Source organism: Triturus cristatus, chromosome 1_1 (genome assembly GCF_964204655.1).
Source record: "Triturus cristatus chromosome 1_1, aTriCri1.1, whole genome shotgun sequence".
Lineage (NCBI taxonomy): Eukaryota > Metazoa > Chordata > Amphibia > Caudata > Salamandridae > Triturus > Triturus cristatus.
Window position 1 is genome coordinate 904878267 of NC_140579.1, and position 22678 is coordinate 904900944.

Sequence of the window (22678 nt, forward strand, 5' to 3'; positions counted from 1 at the left end):
CAACGGGGCCAGCATTGTTTGTTTAGAGCGCTGGGGCGCTCCAACATACGCCACATTGTTTGTTTCACGAGCCCCTGAGGCTCCAACGACGTGGGCAGTATTTTGTAGAGTCCAAAGGGACTCCAACGGTTCATATTTGTCTAGAGACCTGACAGGCTCCAACCCTGGGGGCATTGTTCCTTTAGAGCCCAGTGAGGCTCCAACGTCTTGGACATATTGGTGTTTTTGAGCCCACAAGGCTCCCACGCTTTTGGGGCATATTTAGTTTTATTTATCTAGAGCCCACGAGGCTCCCACACTGTTCGGGGCATCCCAGAGCCCAGAGAGGGCTCAAGAGGCACGCCGGTGCCAGGTTCCTTTCCCCAGCTGCCCAGCACTTACTGGGCAGCTGCAACGTTTAGGCTGTGCCCTTTACGCTTTGGCTTGCCCCTGAAAGGCCCGGTTGGCCTGGGGACAGTTTTCTTGCATTGTGCCCTCACCTAGGGTACATAATCATTCTTACCCGTGTACTTTTGCGCCTGTGCATTGCCGTTATGCTATTTCATTCCTAATGTGATTTATGCAATGCTTTGTGTATCCCTCTAGATGTAATTTTATACCTAGGAGGTTGCGTTACCTAGTATAGTGATACTAGTGAGTTCATGGTTCCCTGCGTAATATATTCCTAAGGTAGTTAGGGTTGCGTAGGTGGTACTTACCTGTTACCAGTGGTTACTGGTTGTGCGCTACATTTATTATTTGTTCTACCTTTCTACATTTACATTTGGTGATTTGTGATAATTCTGACAGTGGTCCATGTGGCCCTGTCTGGTGTAAATAGTCCCCTGTAAATTCCGCCCAGTGCCAGTTGGCACAGTGTAAATTGTGTGAATATTATCTAATGTGTTTTGGTATAATACGAAGGCTATTTTTATTTTTATATAATACCTTGTGTGGAGTTTCTTTTGTGCCTTGGGTGTTGTTGCTGGGTGCGCGCGCAAACGCTTTACACATTGCCTCCGGGATAAGCCTGACTGCTCGTGCCAAGCTACCAAGGGGGTGAGCAGGGGTTATCTTTGGCGTGTAACTCCCCAGCCCTGACTAGAGTGGTGGTTTCTGCCTGGCTTTGGCGCAAGCCCTAGCCAGCCAGAAATCCCATTTCTAACAGCGAGGATATTGAACCCACGCATATTTGTTATCCTTTTCGATATTTTATATTTATAGCTATGGCTGTTGCCCGATTATGTGTCGCTTCTATGTGGTTGCACTCAGAGGCGCCATCATATGAAATGTGGCGTGCTAAATTTTATAACGTGTTTAATCTTGAATTCAGCCTCTATCGTATAAGATCTTTGAGGAAGAAACAACTAGGGATTAAAATTTGGCAGCCAATGCTACAATATAAGGAGATGTTGACTTAAAATGCAGCTGCTTTTCAATCATTATTGTTTTTTCCCTTATTTTTGTTTTAATGTGATGTATGTTTGGTGCTACTACATGCAATTGTGTAATATTTCTATATCTATGATTTAATTGATTGATCAATACATGTTATTTGCTATGAACTGAATAATAAATAAAAAAAAATTAAAAAAACAATTACAAAGAATTTTTAAACGGCACATGAATAAAGTTGGACACAGTCCTGTATCCAAAATATAAAGTGAGAACAATGAACACAAAGGGACAAACAATCAGGCAAAACAAAGAGCTTGTTGGTAAATATTAAGTGTTCAATAAGCGTGATAAACAACCAAAACCGCTACACATTACATTTGAATAAGTTTGTGTGCACGGTTTAAAAAGTCGACGACGTTTTGATCCCTTCTAAGCACATAATGGGATCATCATCAGGACAAACTTAAATAAATGCCTGAAAGACATACATCTCAAAGGAGAGTTACGGGAGTTTCTCGTGCGTTCAGTGCTACAAGCCTGGATCGGTTCAGGTTTCTTGAGTAGGCAGCCGTCGGGTGGTGCTAATGAGCAGGGGGTCCGAGAAGGTGAACGATCCACAGGTGAAGGGTATGATGCTATTGCTGCAGCAGGGAGGAGTGGTGGATGTCTGTGCACTTAGGCTTAAAGTGTGCATCTCTCTTTGACCGTCTGTCTTGCAACGGTCAGCCACACAAGTGCATAGTAAACCTCTCTAACCCTGCTGTCTTGGACAGCGGAGTTAGAGAAAGCACAGGCCTTCAGTGCTCTTGAGAGGGCTGAGAGAGGCGTCTCCCACCAATCCTGGCACTTCTCTCATGCTGCTTACCAGCATGAAAGCAGCACCACAGCCTGGAGGAGATAGAAGTAGAACACGGACGGGAGCGAGGAGGACGTCGGACATCATGCAGCAAGCATGGGAAGTGGCTATTTCTTTTTATTTATAGTCGCCACTCGCCTTGCATGCATGCACCCACCCACCACCCATTTGCCCACCACCCCACTCTTCCGAACTGCCAGCCGCCGCTGTATATCTCCAAACACATCTGAAGCTGCAATTTCTCACAGCGCACAGCCTCACTTGATGACATGCATCCTGTATATGGTGTCTGAGTCTAGGTAATGAGGTCTGGTAAATGTATGTACTGATTTCGATGCTGTTTTTCAAATATCAGCAACTGGAACATTCCTAAGCCATGCTCTTATAGCTGCTTTAGCCCTGGTGAAATATGATTTAGAATTGCCTGTGAGAGGCTTGCTTCCTAAATAAAGGCATGTAGTAATGCAAGCAACTATCTGTTGGAACTGGTACTGGTTGGTTGAGGAGATTCCCCAGACAGGCAGAACATACCAAACCCATCAGGAGCAGGTGATTACACACATGGTATAACCTGCGCTCACCCCTGGTTAGTTTGGCACTGAGCAGTCAAGCTTATCACAGAGGCAATGTGTAAAGCACTGGCACGGTACTCACTCACAATAAATACCTTGAGCATCACAGAAGAGACTTCACATGGGATGTATGCAAATAACATTTATATTCAGCACACATGATAATCAGCACAACATGATCATTTTATATTTCTGGGCATAAATCACACTCTGAATTATTACTGGCAGTACTCGGCCCAGCTGTGTTCAAATGACATTAGCAATATGCACACATGGGAAAGATCCTTAACCACATCCAACAACCTTATTGTATTGTATTGTAATTGCATTAAGTTAGCGCTTACTATCCCTGACGAGGTGTTGAAGCGCTTTTTAATCAAGTAGCACGCTACTCCGGAACCCACAAAAGATTAGTGGTGAATTAGTATACTGAAATATGAAAGTAATTTGAGTGGTAGATATATTAGTCAGTTATTTGGATTGGGAAGGATAGTGGAGGGATAGAAGAGAGAAAAGGTTTGCATTTATATAGCACTTGCTACCCCTGAGCCCAAACAGGATTAGTGGGAATTATTATAGGGAAATATGCAATTAATTTGAGTGGTGTACATGTTAGTCTGTTATTTGGATTGAAAAGGAATAGTGGAGGGATGAAAGAGGGAAGGGTCTCTTTTTTGTGGTGTTTATAGCCATAGGAGGGGGCCAGGCCCACCCTAGCAATTCTTATTCTTCAAGGGGGCACTCCGGGTCCCAACGATATCAGAAATATGTTTGTACACCAAATTGATTCACTTTTTAGCAGCACCGCAAGCTGAGGGCGCATAGGGAAAACCAATATCAAATGTAATGCTTTTCTGGTAGGTACACGTTAATCTGAGTCGCACCAAAGGCACTCCGGGCACAATATCGGATGTGGAATGATACAGGGCGCACCAGACTGTTCCGATCACATACATGAAGATTTGCAAAATCCTTACCTCCCTGCACAATATCCGGTTCCTGTTGCACCAGACTGTTCAGGTCACACACACAGGCCTATGTTCAGCAATGCCTCACGAGGCAGAATGAAACACTACTATGTTTACGCCCCTACCTCCGGGGGTCGCAACTGGTGAATCGGAAACCACACGCATGCAGTCGGTGTGTCGCATGAGAGAGATACGGCACGATCGATGAAGCAGGGCATTCTGGGTCCCTCAACTGGTGAACCCGCTCACCTACAACTAGACGCTTATGTGTGCCAAGGTCCCCATGATGCAGTGGCCCCAAACCTTAAATGCAAGCCAGACTTCGGGCTCCGCACCAGGTGATCTTTTCTTCCGGCACAGTTCATAGTTCCACATTCATGCCGCACTCCCAGCTGGGCACTTGAGAGGGCACTACACTTTAGGTGTCACTGGTAGACAGTGTGGGCCCCTCTTAGGAGATCTTTGATGTCCCTGAAACCTCCGAGAGAACAGGGGGCAAGCTTGACAAGCCTTTGGAGAGCACACTTCAGGGTGCCACACACCAACACGTAGTCGGCTCAGCCAGGCACTGTTCAGGAAGGGCGCATAATCCTTTTCAATAGCAATAATCCTCATTGCGCACAACAGAGTGCTCTGGCAATGTGCACCACGTGGATCCTGGTTCTCCGGTCCCACGTCCCTACAAGCGTATCTCACCCTTTTCTGCAGGATGGCACCAGTAATTATACTGGAGTGTGCCTTTGAAGTTGGGGGTGGTTCAAAGGGTCTCCCTTTGAACCACAGATGTGTTCTCTAAATTTCCATCCTGTCTCCCATGAGGCCATGGAATGCAGATCTTAATCTTTAGTGGGGCCACAATCTGGCTCCGGCGGCCAAGTGTCAAAAAAGCTTCATACAATCTCTGCAGCCAGGCCTGAAATGGCAGAGGTCAGTCATTCCAAGTGAATGCCCAGTGTTTTATAGCTGTCATTAGGGAATGCCTAGATGTGCTCCCCCAACCTCCAATGTAGAGTGGACCCAAACACCATGGCATACGAAGATTTTCAGAGCAGAGAATGCCCAATTTCTACTAGTGGCATTTCTACGTGAATCATGACAAAGCCACCTTTACCGATGACAAGGGGTTGTTGCTGCAAACCCAATGATATAAAACATCAGAAGACTGCGCCACTGCAATCCACTATTTCAGCCTGAATTAATATCAACCATTTCCCCGTGTTAGTATATGGGAATGGCAAACCTCATAGGTAGCAAAAACACATGGTTATTTCTCACTACCTGGGCAGGGGACACGATGAATGCCTGCCCTGCCTTTTACCTACCACCTGCTTCACCACCTTAGGACGTGCTGCAGGGGTACTCGGGTGGTAGTGAAAGGTCCTCTCAGGATGGCTAGTGACTTAAACAGGCCAGTCTGAGTAAGCACGCAACTGCGCGCATCAGCCTGCAATGGCAGGCTGGACACGTATTGAAGAGCACCATCAGTGTCAAGCGCACACCAGCCCGCAATGGCAGACTGGTCACGTACTTAAGAAACACCATTGCTGCAAAGCACATACGACCCTGCAATGGCAGACTGGCCCCGTATTTAGGAGCACCATTGGTGCAAAGCGCACACCAGCTTGCAACGGCGGGCTAGACTCCTATTTTTAGGAGCACCATTGGTGCAAGTGCATACCAGCCTGCAGTGGCAGGCTGTTCATTTATTTAGGTGCATCGTTGGTGCAAGTGCACACATCAGCCTGCTGACCCATGCCTAGCATGTTCTCGGCGCCGAGTGCGGCCCGCCTGCATTGGCAGGCTGGACATGCATTCAAAGACACCATTGGTTCCATGGCGCCAACCAGCCTGAACTGGCAGGCTGGGCTCAGGTCTTAAAACATTGTAGGTGCAAATGTGCCCCCACTGGTCGGCCTTGGCAGACCTGACTGATGTGTTAGAAACCTCAGGTGAGCACCTTTTCCTAAAGTGTGTCGGAAGGGCGCAATAACTTTCCCACTGCACTTACAGTGGGGAAGTGCCCCAGGCCCTAAGGCCTTAACAAGAGGATCGGCAGCACCCAGGCAACGTCCTGTAGGGCGGACCAACTCCCAAGGTAGGGAGAACCTGTGCAAGGGTTCATCCCTACCCAGGCAGTGCACATGCAGATGTACCTACCACGCCATTCACCTACCCCGGTTTGGTGCTTGTGAATGGCCCCCTCGTGGTTGGCTATGGAGTGGGACCGGTCAACCTAAGTATGAGACATTTTGACAGGCTATTCAGGCGGGCGGCACAATCAGTTTGGCATCCCCCTATTAGCCACCGTCGCACCCACCCTGGGTATGTGGTGTACCTTTTTACAGGGCACTCCCCAGTACGCAACCTAACCCAATCAAGTGAGCACCCTATCTAAGTGAGCACCCTGGCCATGTGCAGGAAGGGCGTGCACACTTTCCCGCTGCAGTACAGTGGGAAAGTGCCCAGAGTCCTACGGTCAGGAAAAGAGTCCTACGGTGGCGAAAACTAGGAAGACAAAAAGCAAAACGTTTTAGGGAAATCCCCTTAAGAAGGGCCATGTCTAGCACTATTCATCTAGCAATAGACTGTTTAGAGGTTGGTAAACCCGGTTTAAGATGGCCCGCATTCTCGAAGAGCTGGTTGGAATGCCAAAGTGTTTTTATCTTGTCAAGGTAGAATTGAAGCATTTTTATGGCTAACAAGTGAACTGGTGTTGAGGGATATGGGAAGAAGGTGGGTAGAGTGATGGTTGAATGGATATGAAAATCAGAAGTTACCTTTGGCAGCAAAGAAGGATGTGTCCTCATTACTGCCTGGTTAGAGTAGAACACCATATTAGGTTTGATGGAAGAATGAGACTATATCTTGCTCACTGCGATCAGAAGTGATGGCTACTAAAAAGGCTGCTTTCCATGAAAGGTGCTGCAATGTAGCCTTGTGAAAAGGACCTACGGCGGCCCCATTCATGGTATCAAGAATCATTAACATTGCAAAGAGTGCATTATACTTATCAAAATAAGCGCCATGTTTGACCTGGTATGCAACATCTTCAATCCCTCAACATTCTGGAGAATGAGCATTGTCTCCGTTATATATCACAAGCATCCTGTGTATAACAGCCAACATCAATAACGCAATAATATCACTTCAATGTTGTACTTAATTGTAGCGTAGAGGCTCGACGTCATAGTAGTTAGTAGAGTGGTGGTATTATGCGGGTAACCGGGCTCTTATATCTTTGGACCAGTTGGCAAGGGTTATAGTTTAGATTCCAGTTGTTTGCTAAAATATATCAAATCTACCAACCAAACTTTAATCACAGGTGAAGACTTCTGCCTCATCCACAAGACACTAGACTCTGGGCAACAGGAGTGCCACTGAAACCAATCTTTGGATACCTTTTAGGAGGTGCAGTATGCAGCCCTGCAGCACCAGCACTGGTGAACGGTATACACATACCTCAACCATTTGACAAATATGACTAAATATTTCACCCCGGTATCCATGCTCTGAGGGGCAAGACCTGGCTAGGTGGATAACATCTGATTCAGGGTGTGACAGCGTTGACAAGCGGAGTCTTCAATCAGGCTTTTCTTCAGTGGAATCAAGGGAGTGCTATACATCTGCTGTATACACAGAGTTATAAGCCTCAGCCTACTATTGGGGGAAATAACACCCGTCTGGGTGCAGCAATAGAGCCAGTCTTAATCGTTAAGTGTGATGTGAAGACCATTCTCCCACTGTTCTTTGTAGCTGGAGTTCACTATAGGAGCGTCTGACTGGACTGACCTATTGAACCTCGTAATGATGTGTCGAGTATTTGCTGTGTAAGCATTAGTGGCCATGTTTTACAGATTTTAGCCTCTAGTGGGAAGGAGGGTAAATGCGCACTGTATATTGCACGCTGCCCATAGTAGATCAGCCTATCTAAGGTTGTGCAGTTGTGTTGTCTCTTGACGCACAAGAAGTCGATAAAGCTATCCGCAGGAAATAAGTCTAAATCAATATTATTCCTCTTTCCTTTAGCCTCTTAAGGATTGAGGCTTTCTTGGAGTGCTTTAATCTTGTGTTGTGGCATAGTAATCAGGACCTAGGATCGCAAAATACATGGACTGCACATAGCTATAGTATCTAGCTGGGGAGGTTAGTCTGTCACAAGTTGACATCAATTAATTTAGTAAAGTGTGAATGAAGCATGCAACTCAGTTTGGCCAAAATAGCCAGGGGTTAGCCATTGTCACTCATACTATTCTTCGTTACTCGTGATGCACTAGGAGACTCTGCATGTAATTCCGCTGTTATCTTTTTTTTTATAAATGGATTGGCATTTTGAGGTGAGGAAAAAACGTGATTTATTACGGTAGCTAATACTTTAACACACTGCACAGTGGCGGCTCCTTCTTTGGGGAGTGGGGGCTTCGCCCCACTGCTTTCTCGCAGTACGAGAAGCAGAAACATAAAATGGTAAAACTACCATTTTATGTTTCTGCTTCTCGCGCTGCGAGAAAGCAGAAGTGCCTGGTTGGAGGCGGGCAGGTGGGCGGTCCTGCTCGAGAGCAGGGGGGGAGTGGCTCGCCCACTGTTGTGGGCCCTGACTGTTTGTCATGCACACTCTACATTTTCTCTATGTAGGCTGCCCCCCACCTGCCCGTCTTGCCGGCTGCGACTGGCCTTTTCACTTTATGCAACAAACCGTCTGTCTGTCCAACAGGATGTGTCTTATGCACTGTCGTCCCACCCAGCCAAACCCTTGTTCTCTTCTGCCAGAACCAAGAACGGGTCCCCTGTAGGATCAGATGCGTGAACGCAAAGGAAGCCGGTCAGAATTCTCCGGCAGACCCGGCTGCACAGAGTAGATCACGGCAGAGAAGGAGCCGGCATGCCAGGAATGTGGCAGCCACTCAAAACATTCCTGCAGGTACTGAACGCGTCCTAGGCGAACCAAGGTGCCGTCTGGAGCCCACGCCCGCCGGTGACAGCCAGACTGAGGGTAGGGGAGCTGAGGGCACATCTGTCGACACCCTCCGACAGTCTCTTCTAATCCTGTGAAACAAGCCCTCAGTCCACGCATTTCTTGAATTGTTATTTAGTTAAAACACACACTATAACCCCAATGGCTTCAAATTTTGTCGCTTGTGGGCATCGGCTTTTAATAGCCTGTTTTCATTTACTAACTGGGCAGTAAGTTTGCCATTGCACCCCCCCACCACAGCCATCCCCTTCCAACGACAAATTGTCTGTGGCACTGGCTCAGATCGGCAGAGGTTATTGGCAGTTCAAAAGATTGTTTGGCGCGGATAGGGTAGGCTGAGGCAGCCTGGCTTGGAATAGGCCTTTAATGTTCTTCTGGATATTAATAAGAGGAAATGACGATTCTCCAATTTTTATGCAGAGAGAATCTTGATTTCATTAAAGACATACGGAGGCTAACATTATGCAAATACTTGTATTTGCTGACCAAACATGCAGCCCTTGAAAGAATGTTAATACATCACAATAAAATAGAACATTGGTAACATGACAAGTAGACTGTGCAGGCTCCCATCTTCCTCGTGGGCTGCGATGACACAGCTGTACAACATTACGTCTCGGAAAGTCCAGTTAATCCTAAACATTGTTATCTGAGAAGGAATAAAAAAACACTGTATAGTGAAAGGTATAAAGACAGACTAAAGCAATATCAGTATATTAAACACAAACATTACCGAACCCAAACCTCTCTGGGAGAGGAGGGTGGGATAATGTTAGCCTCCGTATGTCTTTAATGAAATCAAGATTCTCTCTGCATAATAATTGGAGAATCGTCATTTCATTACAAGACCGGAGGCTATCATTATGCATGTTTAAAGCCATATAAAGCTACACTGCTAACATGCTCTATTGGTCTCAAGTAAAACTTAGAGAAGGTACTTGCATTAGACCAATCGGCTGCCTTAAGTATTTCGGGCAGAGATCCTCCTGCCCAAAATACTTTGCTAGCCATTGCACCCCTAGAAGAGTGAGCTCCGAATCTAGAGAGATCCACTCCAGCTTCATGCATAATCAAACGGATCCATCTGGCTAAGGTCGCTGAGGAAACAGGTCTAAAGGGCCTAACATATGATAAGAGAAGCTGATCACAGCCAACAGGTCTAAACGTTGAAATCTTGTTTTCATAGCACTTCATACAATTCACAACACACAATTTTTCACATTCATGTAAAATGGGGTAGAAAATAGACTCTGACATTGTTTTAGTTCTTTTCAGAATGTCGAAATGAACACCTTCAGAGGAGTAAAATCTATTAGAAAGTTCTAGGGCTCTAATGTCGGAGACCATTCTAAAGGAGATCAGACACAGTAGAGTTGCCAATTTCATGGAGATTCTTTTGAGGGAGAGTAGATCGTTGACAGGCCAAGAAAGGAAGAGATTAAAGACAAGGTTAACATCCCAAAGAGATTCGTAATGAGCCTTGGGAGGTCTTCTTAACCTAATACCCTTCATAACTCTTTTGATTAGGGGGTTGCTACCAATAGCGAGGTTATTAACCAAAGCATGCCCCGAAGAAATTGCTGATCTATAGCAATTGATGGTTCTGAAAGAAAGACCTGATTCAAAAAGATTAGCAAGATAATTATCTACCTGTTGTAGAGGACACTGAACGGGATCCAAATCCCTTTCCAGGCACCAACAAGACCCTTTTCTCCAAACACCCTGTATCTTTTCCTGGTACCTGGTGCCCATGAATCCTCCAATAGGCTTTTAGCTTCTCAGGAAAGGTCAGAATATCTGCCTGAATTCCTGATATCCTCCAAACAAGAAGGTTCATCTTCCCTTCTAAGACCAAAGGATGTTCTTCTCCATCCGGACCCTCGAGTAGGCCCAAGGATGATGGGATCAGCCGTGGAAAATCCACTGCTAATTCCATTACCCGGGAAACCAAACCTGGGATTTCCAAAAGGGAGTTACCAGAATGATGGAGCACGACTCGAGCCTCACCTTCCACAGTAACTTCTGAATCATCGAGAAGGGAGGAAAGGCATAAGCCTTGATCCCTTTCCAAGACTGGAGAAAGGCATCTACTCCCGACGCATTCGGGTCTGGCTTCCAACTGAAGTATCTCTGGACTTGGTGAGTTAATCTGCTGGCAAACAGGTCTATTTGGATTGGGCCCCAAAGCTCTTGGATCAGGGAAAGAACCTCGGGGTTCAATTTCCGGTCGCTGTAATCGTGGAGGAAACGTGAATTCCAGTCTGCTCTCAAATTCTGGGCTCCCGGGATGAATTTGTTCTGAGGGTGATCTTTTGGTCCCAACAAAAATACCATATTCGCTTGGCAATATCTGAGAGATTTTTAGATCTCGCGCCCCCAAGGCGATTTATATAAGAGACAGCTGAGAAGTTGTCCAAGCAGATTAGGGTATTCGAGTTCTTCAGAAGCTCTTTGAAGCTCATAAGCGCATTCAAAGCTGCTAACATCTCTAGAGAATTTATGTGAATGGATTGTTCTTCTAAGGACCTCCTCCCCCCGGTTTCTAAATTGTTTAGGCGAGCACCCCACCCGTGATTGCTCGCATCCGATTCCAAGGAGAAATCTGGGACATTTCCGAAAATAGCTTTCCCGTTCCGGGCTTGGAGGTTGTTGAACCACCAATGAAGATCCTCTCGAGCATCTTCCGAAAGGGGTAGAGAATCTTCGTACCAAAGCCCTTTCCTCAGGCCCAGAGCTTTTAGTCTTTGTAAACCCCTGTAATGAAGGGGACCTGGAGAAATTGCCTGCATAGAAGAGGAGAGAAGACCTAAAACCCTGGCTAGGTCTTTCAGACGGATAGATTCTTTGGAGAGAATAAGGGAGACATGTTTTTTTTATTTTGGTAACCTTTTGGTGGGGAAGGATTAGGTTGGACAGAATAGTGTTTACTTTGAAACCAAGGAATTCTATTTCCTGTGCCGGGGTCAAAATAGATTTTTCCAAATTTATGATGAAACCCAAGTCTCGGAGAAGGTTTATGTTCATATCTAGATGCTTCAATAATTCTGACTTGTCCTGAGACATGATGAGAATATTGTCTAGGTAAATTATTAGACAAACCCCTCTCTGTCTGAGATAACTCCCTACTGGACGTAGGGCCTTGGTGAAGCACCAACGGGCTGATGAAAGGCCGAAAGGAAGACACTGGAACTGGTAGAGAGTACCTTTCCAAGTAAAACGGAGGTACTTGCGACACTCCTCGTGCATGGGTATGGTAAAGTAGGCATCTTTTAGGTCCAATTTTACCAGCCAGTCCTTGGCTTGTAACATGTCCCTTAAAAGATGGATACCCTCCATCTTGAAGTGTCGGTATGTTAGGAACTTGTTTAAGTGTTTTAAATGTATGACAGGTCACCATCCCTTGGCTTTCTTTTTGACAAGAAAGATAGTACTTAGGAAACTTTTGGATATTTCTGAAAGGGGAATTTTTATAATAGTTCCCTTGTCTAACATATGGTAAATCTCCGACTCTATTAATTTTGAATTTTCCTTGTCTAGAGTCATCTCCCTTGGTATTCTTTCTTGGAGTGGCTCTTCCCAAAATTCTATTTTGAACCCCACAACAGTTTCTAAGATCCATGGATCTTGAGTGATTCGAGACCAATTGTGTGCTAAATACTTCAGTCTTCCTGCCACCTTGGAGGGGAAAGAAGACTTCGTGCTTACCTTGGAAGGCTTGGTTGGATGTCTTTGATCTGCCACTGCGGGTTCTTGAACCCCTTCCTCGTTGGGGGTAGAAGTTGGAGTTGGCACGAAAGCCTCTATTGGGGCGGGAGCCTCTTTCATTTTGGTAAAACTGGGACCTGAAGGAGCCGCAGCTGACAGGCTGTCCCCTCCTGTCAGCCCTTCCAAAAAGTTTTCGTCCTCCAAAAACTCTCCGCATATTGGATTGAGCCTTGGATTGACTGTTATGATTGATTACTGAAGGCGTTAAAAGTGGAGACATACTTCCCCAAGGAATTAACAAAATTGTCGCCAAACAAGAGACCTTTGGCATTGCACATATCTTCCTTTGCATATAGGTCCGCGAGCTTGGGGTTCATCCAGAGAAGAGCCGCCTTCCTTCGTTCAGTAATTAGATTGGCGTTGGCATTACCAATAAGACATATTGCGCGTTGGGACCAGCCTCGTAGAAGTTCAAGATCTATTGGGGTATTGTTGGATCTAGCCTCCTTGGTCATATCCAATATTTTTGATAGAGGTCCCATTACATCAAGGAGTTTGTCTTGAGCTTGCTTGAGGCATTTTTCAATTCCCTTCCTTGGGTCCCTTCCTGATTTAAAGAGGAAGGTGATCAGCTCAGGGTCAAGGTTGGGGGTGCTGCAGATCTTGTCCTCCGAGGAGGGTCGAGGGCCCTCATTCCGCAGTAGGTTGCGGGTATCTCTATCGAGGGGTTGCCTGACCCACTGGGAAAGATATTTACCTAACGTCGTCCATGGGCCACCATTCCGTGCTGTGAGGATGGCGAATAGTGGTAGGGTTAAACATCCCCCCCCCCCGAGGGGGTCTTTAATAGTAAAGGAAAAGGTTGAGGCATGGTCTAAATCCTCATCAAGGTCCTCAAAGGTATCTTGGGAATCAAAAATAAACTCATCCAAGTCCTCATAGTCTGTGGTTTGATGATTACAATCAACGTTAAAATCATTTGTCCCGTAAAGGGTACCGCGTTCTATAATGCCGCTACGGGCCCCCCTTCTCTCCACCCAAAGGAATTGGGGTCTCTCTATTGTGCTGCTGAGAGCACCATCATCTCTTGTAGCGCGGGGGCTACCAAATTCCATCGCATCGGTGAATGCCTCCATCGTATGTTTTCTTTTCTGGGGTACCTTACCCCTTTTTCGAGGTCCAGAAGTGGAGGGGGATTCCCCATCCGACATAGAGAAATAAATCTCCTCGGTAGGGCAAACCCTCTTTCTCTTAGAGAGAGCAGCGTCAACTGCTTCTCTGACGGAAGATTTTAGTTCTTCCCCAATCAATCTCTTGAGATTGTCACCCAAAAGCTCCTTAGGGGAGTGTTGGGGTACATTTGCGTCAGATTGCATTGTGAAATATCAATAGATTAGGTAAAACACTTGGAAGGTATCAGTAAAATGCCTTGAGAGGCTTTAGTCAATAGACTGCCTTAATGAGGCTTTGATCAATAAAATGCCTTTATGAGGCTTAAATCCGATAGTGCAGGAAGGCACGTGAATCAGATAATCATAAGAGACCTTACCAACAGACTTGCCAGTTGAGGTTTTCAAAGTTGTAGGCTTTAACGAAATATATCCGGCAAAAAGTATGACTTGAGCGCAGCGATTTAAAGAAGCCAGCAGGTGGCGATCTCTCATTAAATGTAATATTTTCCAAATAGTAAAAGTAAGGCTCCGGCTCGGTCACGGGTCCGTTACGCTCGAGAGACGAACGTAAGCAAGGGAACCTGACGCTGAACCGAGGGAGCATTTCGTAATGTGCAAGCCGCGCAATAATGAGGTACGTTCCCGCGTCTCCTGCCAAGTTGCCAGGAGACGCGGGAATCTAAAGCCGCAAGCTCCGCTTTTTTTTTTTTTTACTGTCGCTCGAAGTGATGGACAAAATATGCAGGGGAAAAAGGTTTAAACAAACCTTAATAGCGGTAAATATTATACTTGATTACCGTAACTGCTCCACTTCGAGCAAGTTACATGGAAAGAAAAAGACAATACAATGCTTACCTTGACAAATATACGATCGTAAGGGGATCGTTGGGCATAGCATTAACTAAAGTAATTATTCCCCGCCATAAATTGGACAGGGGAAGGCTGAAAAGGAAATGATTAGCATTCAATGGATAAGATGCATTAATTAGTATAAAAAATACTCTTAAATCTATGCTACGTTCATAGGAAGATATAATAGGTTGAAATATAGTATCAAACAGTTGTATAAAGTAAACTAATAAGAAGGAGTTAAACTACGAATAAAAGGTGCACTTATATGTGTCAGAGCAGCAAACAAAAGAGGAAGATGGGAGCCTGCACAGTCGACTTGTCATGTTACCAATGTTCCATTTTACTGTGATGTATTAACATTCTTTAAAGAGCTGCATGTTTGGGCAGCAAATAAAAGTATTTGCATAATGGTAGCCTCCGGTCTTGTAATGAAATAACTCCTCAATGCGTGTTGTAATGCATGCCTCCTGATTGCCAAAACAAGCCCCAGTTAGGTGCGGGTAGCTCCGTTTAGTGTATAGTTTCAGAATTTGCCCAGAAGTGCGGTTGCCATTGGATGTGAGTCTGCAACGGGCTGCTCGCTGACATGCTGTGATACCTGTGCCATGCCAGCATAATTACACCGAACCCTTGGTGCTGCCTTTTGAAATCGTGCAAGGACAACATGACGAAAGACATAAGCGGGCTGGACCTGAGCTTCCTCAACGAAGAAGAAGCGAACAAGATCCTGCAGGTGCTGGAGAAAGACGATCAGATGAGGAGGAAAGAGCGGGACAGTGTCAGGTACCTCGCAGGGGACTGTGGTAACTTTTGTGTGGAGCCTAGGGCACAGGGTGTCTGGGGAGCGCACGTGTGTGTCTGTCTGTCTATTTTTTTCCAGGGGCTTGCATACTGCCTCTAGGCTACCGCCTTCTGGGGGAGCGTGCACTGACTTTCACTCTCTTAGCAGCTCCACTTTAGAGCATAGATGCTGGGGCTCGATTAACCCCTTCGCTGCTAGTCCTTTTCCCCCTGTGCTAAGCCTTCTTTTGGCAATTTGTGGTAGTTCGCGCTTAGGCCCCTGTACTGTTTTGACCACATAAGGCATACTCGCCAAATTTGCGTCCTTTACTTCCAACATCACGGGGTTTCTAAAGGTACCCAGGGATTGTGGATTCCCCTGAAGGGGACCCAGAAATTAGCCAAAATACAGCTAAATGTTTTTTGGGGGGGGAATGGGAAAAAAGTGCTGCAAATGAAAGAGTCTGTTTTTTTCCTTGCAAATGGTATCAAGAAAGGGTTTGTGGGGCTGAAATCACCATTTCCCCAGCTTTCAAAGACTGACAGACTTTTGTCAGAAAACCAACATTTTTTACACAGTTTTGGCATTTTACTGGGACATAGTCTATTTTTGCTATTTTTTTTGCATTCAACCTTCTTCCAATTAATGGTAGAAATAGGTATGAAAGCAATAATGGATCCTGGAAAGCTTTACATTTAAAGAAAGGAGACAAAATTTGAAATTCAGCAAGGGGTCATTTGTGCAGCTCCTATAAGGTTTCTTTATAGAAACTAACAGTTGAAAATAGGAAAAATTGCAAATGAGTTGAAAAAAACAGCCATTTGTGCAACATTTTCACCTGTAACTTCTTCCAATTATGACAGATGTATGAAAGCAATATATCGTTACATTCACTGGATGTTTCCGATTGTGGGGATATATAGGACTTGTAGGTTCACCAAGAACCCGAAGAACCCAGAACCAATAACTGAGCAACGTCTTGCAATTGTTTTTTACTATGTACCAGGTATATAGCAATTCATTTGGGAAAAGGTAAACAGTGAAAAATCGGGATGAAAAACACCTGTGTTTCTGAAATTGGAACAAAATATAGAGTTTAGAAACAGTAGCTATTTGCACTTTCCGAAACTGTGAGTACCCATACTAGCATTAGAATTATAGGACATTTTTCAAAGTCACTACTTTTTTTACACATTGTCTTTCATTTGGAAGGCAGAAATGCATCCAAACTCAATAGGTAATAACAGTTGCTCTACAATTCTGTGTTATTCTAAGTCTCTCAATAAAAATGATACCTCACTTGTGTGGGTAGGCCTAGTGCCTGCGACAGGAAATGGCTCAAAACGCAACGTGGACAGACTTAATTTTTACAGTGAAAACTGACCCTTTTTTTGCAAAGTGCCTAGCTGTAGATTTTGAACCCTAGCTCAGTCGGCACCTAGGGAAACCTAGCAAACCTATACATTTAAAAAATCTAGACACCCAGGAAAATCCAGGATGGGGTGACTTGTCTGGCTCTTACCAGGTTCTGTTACCCAGAATCCCTTGCAAACCTCAAACTTTGTAAAAATACCCACATTTTCCTCACATTTCTGTGATGGAAAGCTCTGGAATCTGCGTGGATCCACAAACGTCCACCCACCCCTCATTTCACCAAAGTCTTCCAAGAAAAATGGTACCTCACTTGTGTGGGTAGAGCCTAGCAGCTGCGACAGGCAACGGTCCAAATCGCAATGTAGACACACCACATTTTCACCGCGAAAACGGACCCTTTTTTGCACAGTGCCTAGCTGTAGATTTTAAACCCTAGCTCTGCCGGCACCTATGGAAACCTAGCAAACCTATACATTTTCAAAAACTCGACACCCAGGGGAATACAGGATGGGGTGACTTGTCTGTCTCTCACCAGGTTCTGTTACTCAGCATCCTTTGCAAACTTTGTAAAAAAAAAAAAACATTTTCCTCACATTTCTGTGGTTGAAAGTTCTGGAATCTGCGTGGATCCACAAAATTTCACCCACCTCGCATTCCCCAAAGTCTCCCGAGAAAAATGGTACCTCACTTGTGTGGGTAGGCCTTGTGCCCGGGACAGGAAACGGCCCAAAACGCAACAAGGACACACCACATTTTCACACTGAAAACTGACCCTTTTTTGCAAAGTGCCTAGATGTAGATTTTGAGCACTAGCTCTGCCGGCACCTAGGGAAACCTAGCAAACCTATACATTTTTAAAACCTAGAGACCATGGGGAACCCTGGATGGGGTGACTTGTCTGGCTCCCACCAGGTTCTGTTACCCAGAATCCCTTGCAAACCTCAAACTTTGTTAAAAAAAACACACGTGGCACAGATGGACAGAGCACGTGGTAGGCCGGCGTCTGATATGCATTTGATTAGAATGACAGTTTTGCCAGTCATTGTCTTTGTTGGAACAGATTCACAATTGCTTTATTAACCTTCCTGCTTTCTCAAATCTGCTTGAAAATGAACCTTTTGCTCACTCTTTTTTCAAACTTTTCTCACGGGGGAGAACCCCTCCGAACCCACGTAGGTGGTTCAGGCTTGCTTGTTAAACTCACTCGCCGCAGTGCAGTACGATAATTGTTTTACGCCTCACCACTTTCAAGTGTCACCAGCCGCCACTGGTATAGCATCACATGTAGGTCCCCTTGCCACAATGGGTATGTACTCTTGTTGTGGGTTTCTACACCTCTGTAGTGGAGTCTGGGTATAGCAATAGAGAATTCCCATTATATCTCAGTGCTTCTCGAGTGCTAGGTGAGAACTCTGAACTTGAGGAGCTTTGCCATGATGGGGCAAGGAGGTGCCCCCGGTGGCAGCCGACGGCCCAAGGAGCGGTAGCCCTCTTCATCTCAAAAAGATGGTGAAACTGTTCTGCCCCAAAATAAATAAGGAAGGGTCTTAACATGGCTGACTAGATCGCCGGTGTTGGTTGATTCATGGATCCGACCCAGGCACAGATTATTACGTCAAGGCCTGTCTCCCAAGACCTCCTTCTCTGCTTTAATGACATTGAGAGCCTTTTCCATGTTGAGGTGTTTCTAATTTGTATGTGTAGAGTCATCCTCCAGGGTGGATATGTGCATTTCAGCCATCACTAAGCACCCTTCTTGTTTATCCAAGGGGTTCTTCATCTGATTGACAAGATCAGTCAGAGAGTTTAGTTCATTATCAATAGACAGAAAGCTTTTCTACAGAGTGAGGCGTAGTATATCAGGATTGTCAATGTACACTGTTTCATCTTGTGATGTCCCCCCTCTACCTGAAGTGAAGATTCTTGCGCACTCTTAGCCTCAAACGTGGTTTTGGTCTGCTCTGGGATGGGTTTCTCCATTGTTATCAAGCTATCACATGGCTTCACTGTTCCAACAAGCAGCAACTCAATATATTGACCAGAGGTGCATTGCAATGCGCACACCAGACGCAGTGCTGACCAGGGTCCTCTTTTTGGTGAAGTTTAGTTACTGTCTTGGGGTCGGCCTCACCGAACAGTTAATAAAGAGGAGCAAGTACACCGGGGTGAATCACGGCCAATGTCATGTACGCCTTGCAGGTGGCAATCAGTGATGGCAGGCCCCACACAGTTCCAGTAGCAGTTTTGCTGCAATAATGTTGTGTCAAGTCTGCGCTCCGTTGCGTATATTTTCCGGGTTTCCTTGCTGAGTAGGCTCTGCACAATTTCTACCCCAATTCAACGGGTGCGTCAGGCAGCCCTTATCTTAGGCTGCGCGATCCAGCCTCTATGCCCTACGTCACATTCGAAACGTCCCCTACTCCAGAGTGTTAACCTGCCATACAGTTGCTTTTTGCGATCTTTAGGGCCAAAAACTGTCATACTGATATCGGATTAGGAGCCCAAGCAAAACGACCCTTTCAGTAGTGCAGCCATCTTGTAGCCTGACACTCTGGCACTCATCAGAAGAGCCTATTATTTTTGAGAAAACTAGATTCAGTTCCCATGGAAAATACAGTATCCTTTTCTGAGTCCTTCCAGGAAGATTTTAATAACTGGAAACTTGAAGAACATTTGTTTTGGAGATCTTCTGTAGGCCGTAAAATCTGTCAAATGTACTTTAATAGATGCAGTCTAGATTGTGCCAAGTGTAGCAAGTATGGTGATATAACGTCTGCTTGAAAGGTAATAGGGTTGTAACCATTGCTTTTGGCACCAGAAACAGAATTGTTTCCACTTTATGGAGTACGTGACAAGTTCATGTTGATGGACATTTGGCCTCTTGCAAGCAGGGGGCCAATTTAAATGTCCATGCTGTCTGACTGCAGGAGCCATGCTGCCAAATTCAGTGAAGTTAAGTTCAAATGTTGGGCTTGCCCTGAAGTCTTGTTAGTAGATTGAGTTTAGGTGCTATTCTCATGCTTGTTTTGATAGCTCAATTGGAGCATGTGGGGTACCACCATTGTCATGGCCAGTCTGAAACCATTAAAATCACCTTTCCTGAAGTTTTTGTCAGTTTCGATCTTACAGTGGTAATCAATGGTATAGGAGAAAAGGCATATTGAAAATCTTCTGACCAAGTAATAAAGGGCACTGCCCCCTGATTCCTGTTCTGATTGTATGGAGGCGAGGTCGAAAGGTGTGTTTCCCCTCTTTGAAGATCTCTCCTAAAACCTTGTTGTCCGGGACCCATTCATGGTTCTGTTCCTAATAGTGGCATAGAAAATCTGGTTTATGATTTATCACCCGGGCATGTGGATCACTGTTCTGTATACATCCCAGGCTAGCGCCCAATGTGACATTCGACTGAGCTTCCCTGTATAGTTGTAGAGACTTGGTGCACCCTCCCTTGTTTAAATAGTGTATGGTGGTGGTGCCTGTCTGAATCAAAAGACTGAAAAATATTAATATTTTGACACCATTGTCCCTCCAGACATTGTTGCAGGGGTCTCGCCTGCATGCGTGCATTTGGGGCAATGTAAATAAAAGATTTCATAGAGTCTAGGAGACATGGCACTTATCTGGCTGTTGGATTGTTGGCTCTCAATAGTAGGCAGTATCTGTCCTGTATAGATGACACTCTCTCCCCGAGGAAAATACTTTTCCTTTTACAGTGTCTATAGTTGCCTCTAGGTAGGATAGTCTCTGAACTGGAGAGAGGGTTGATTTCTCAAGATTAATTTGAAGCCCTAGTTTGTGTTACATGATGCCTGTTGTTGTGAGGTCTTGTGTAACCATCTGATGTGTTAGCCTTCAGAAGCCAGCTGTCCAGTTAGGGATAGACGACAATATACTTTCTTCTGAGGTGGGCTGCTATCACTGCCATACTCTTTGAGAAGGTTCCAGGAGCTGATTTCAGACTAAATTGCAGTACTTTGTCTGGGTAGTTTTCCCCTATCACGATTTTCAAGTATTTTCTGTGCTGGGGGCCTTTTGGGATGTGATAGTACTCATCTTGAATGTCTATCACACCCAACCAACTATTTTTTCTTACAAGCAGTATCATTTGATGAAGGACGAGTATTCAAACAATTTCTTTTCTGATGTATTTGTTTGTGAACCAAAAGATCTAAAATCTGTCTGAATTCTCACACAGGACCTTCTTTTGTACCAGAAAATACCTGAAGTATATCCCGAATCCAGTCAGTCAAAAATATGTTTTTTCGGGATCAACCCATTAAACAATTCATATATAAAAACATAAAAGACAAAACATTATTACAAGTACAATATTTATATCAGCATACAATATTCATAAAATATATAGGCACATATAAAATATATAAGATCAGCAGCAGAATCAAGAATGCCAAGGTGAATTTAAATTCTATCACTAATACACATTTCCTCCTCTAGTGCTATACAGATGCTGCAAACCAGGCTACACTAAAAACAATTGGTTAGCCTGTGTCTGTATTTAAAATTCTAAGGGTGGGACTATATTGGTTTACTCCCAACTGGTTACCAATCTGGATAATCCATCTCCTGCGAAAATGATTGTATACAATACAGAAAAAAGCAGGTATGCTGCAGCCTCAATTTTGCATTTATATGCTGGTCATATGTCATCAGTTGATGGAGTAACTGACCATTTATCACAAAAGCCTATTACTAAAGGAATTCCCAGCCTAAATGTAAGATAAAGCGGTCTAGTAGTTGGTTTCGTTAGGGAACCTAACCATGGTTCAAATCTGATTATGCAATTAAAATCAAAAAACGTATTAGTGAGTGATCCTTGGCTGGGATTATCCAGATCCTTTCCAATGACATAAGAACCAGTACTTTTATATGGTCTTTGGAGACATTTGTGGCCACTCTTGGGGTGTTCTATATAATGTCCAAGGATGTGTAAATGGGATTGGACATAATTCAAGTATGGTATTCTAAAGTGGAAATCAAGCCTCAATACTTCTAAAGTGATTCCATATGCAGTTGGTTCCTCTGTACACTGGATTAGACCCCAATATAGCAATGGCCTCAGATTGGGTCTCTGTGCAATGGATTTGATTCCTATGTCAAAAATAGGGGGCAGGACTGGGGTACTCTGCAGCAAATGTACTAAGGATTTCAAAACATCCTCTCCAATTTAGCCAGTTTTGAAACTTTGAAATGCCCCCACAGGTCTACACCATATAAAGCTGATCCTCAGGGTCTGTACATTATAGATCTGTAATGCTGGAGATACTGATCTAGCCACTGTTGATCTTTGTGCTTTCAATATCCCAGAACTATATTGTTGAAGCTTAAGTGCCCTTTTATCTACATACCCTATGACATGTTTTTTGTCATTATCATGCCTAAGTATTTGAAGGACTTGACCCTTTCGAGCTATAGCACTGAAACATAGTGCGTATCCATGAAACACAATATTAAGCACCTGTTTACCTCGTTATTACTGTCCACTTTTCCTGGAGTAGGAAACAGAGGGGTGGATTGTATGAGGTTGTCATTGTCTGCACTCCGAAGCATGCAAACTTCTAGAGGATGATAGTTCTGAGATAGTCTTGGATGAACGCCTTTGATATTGAGATCTCTGGCCCTGAGGATATTGTTGATGTTGCTGAAAGGGCTATTGAGGGAACTGAACAGTCACTGGAAGAATCTGCGATCTTTTGGCTTATACTGTCTGAAAATCTTTTCTATTCTTCCAATCCCACTGCTGTGAGGTCTCTGATTAATTTTTTATTTGTGCTATTTTGTCATCGGTATGATGATCAAAGAAAGATGACCCTGAAAAAGGAAGATTATAATATCAGATGAGCCTCTGGTTTCAAGGTGGGACGTCTAAGGCAGGATGAGCTTTTGATTGCAATCCTGTGCAACAGGCAGTGGAGGATAATGTAGATTTTCCTAATAAGTTATGACGGAAAGTCTTAATTTTATTAAAGACACGGAGGCGAGTATTATGCATTCTTTTCTTGCATTTATTATAATAGCAGCAAGATAAGAA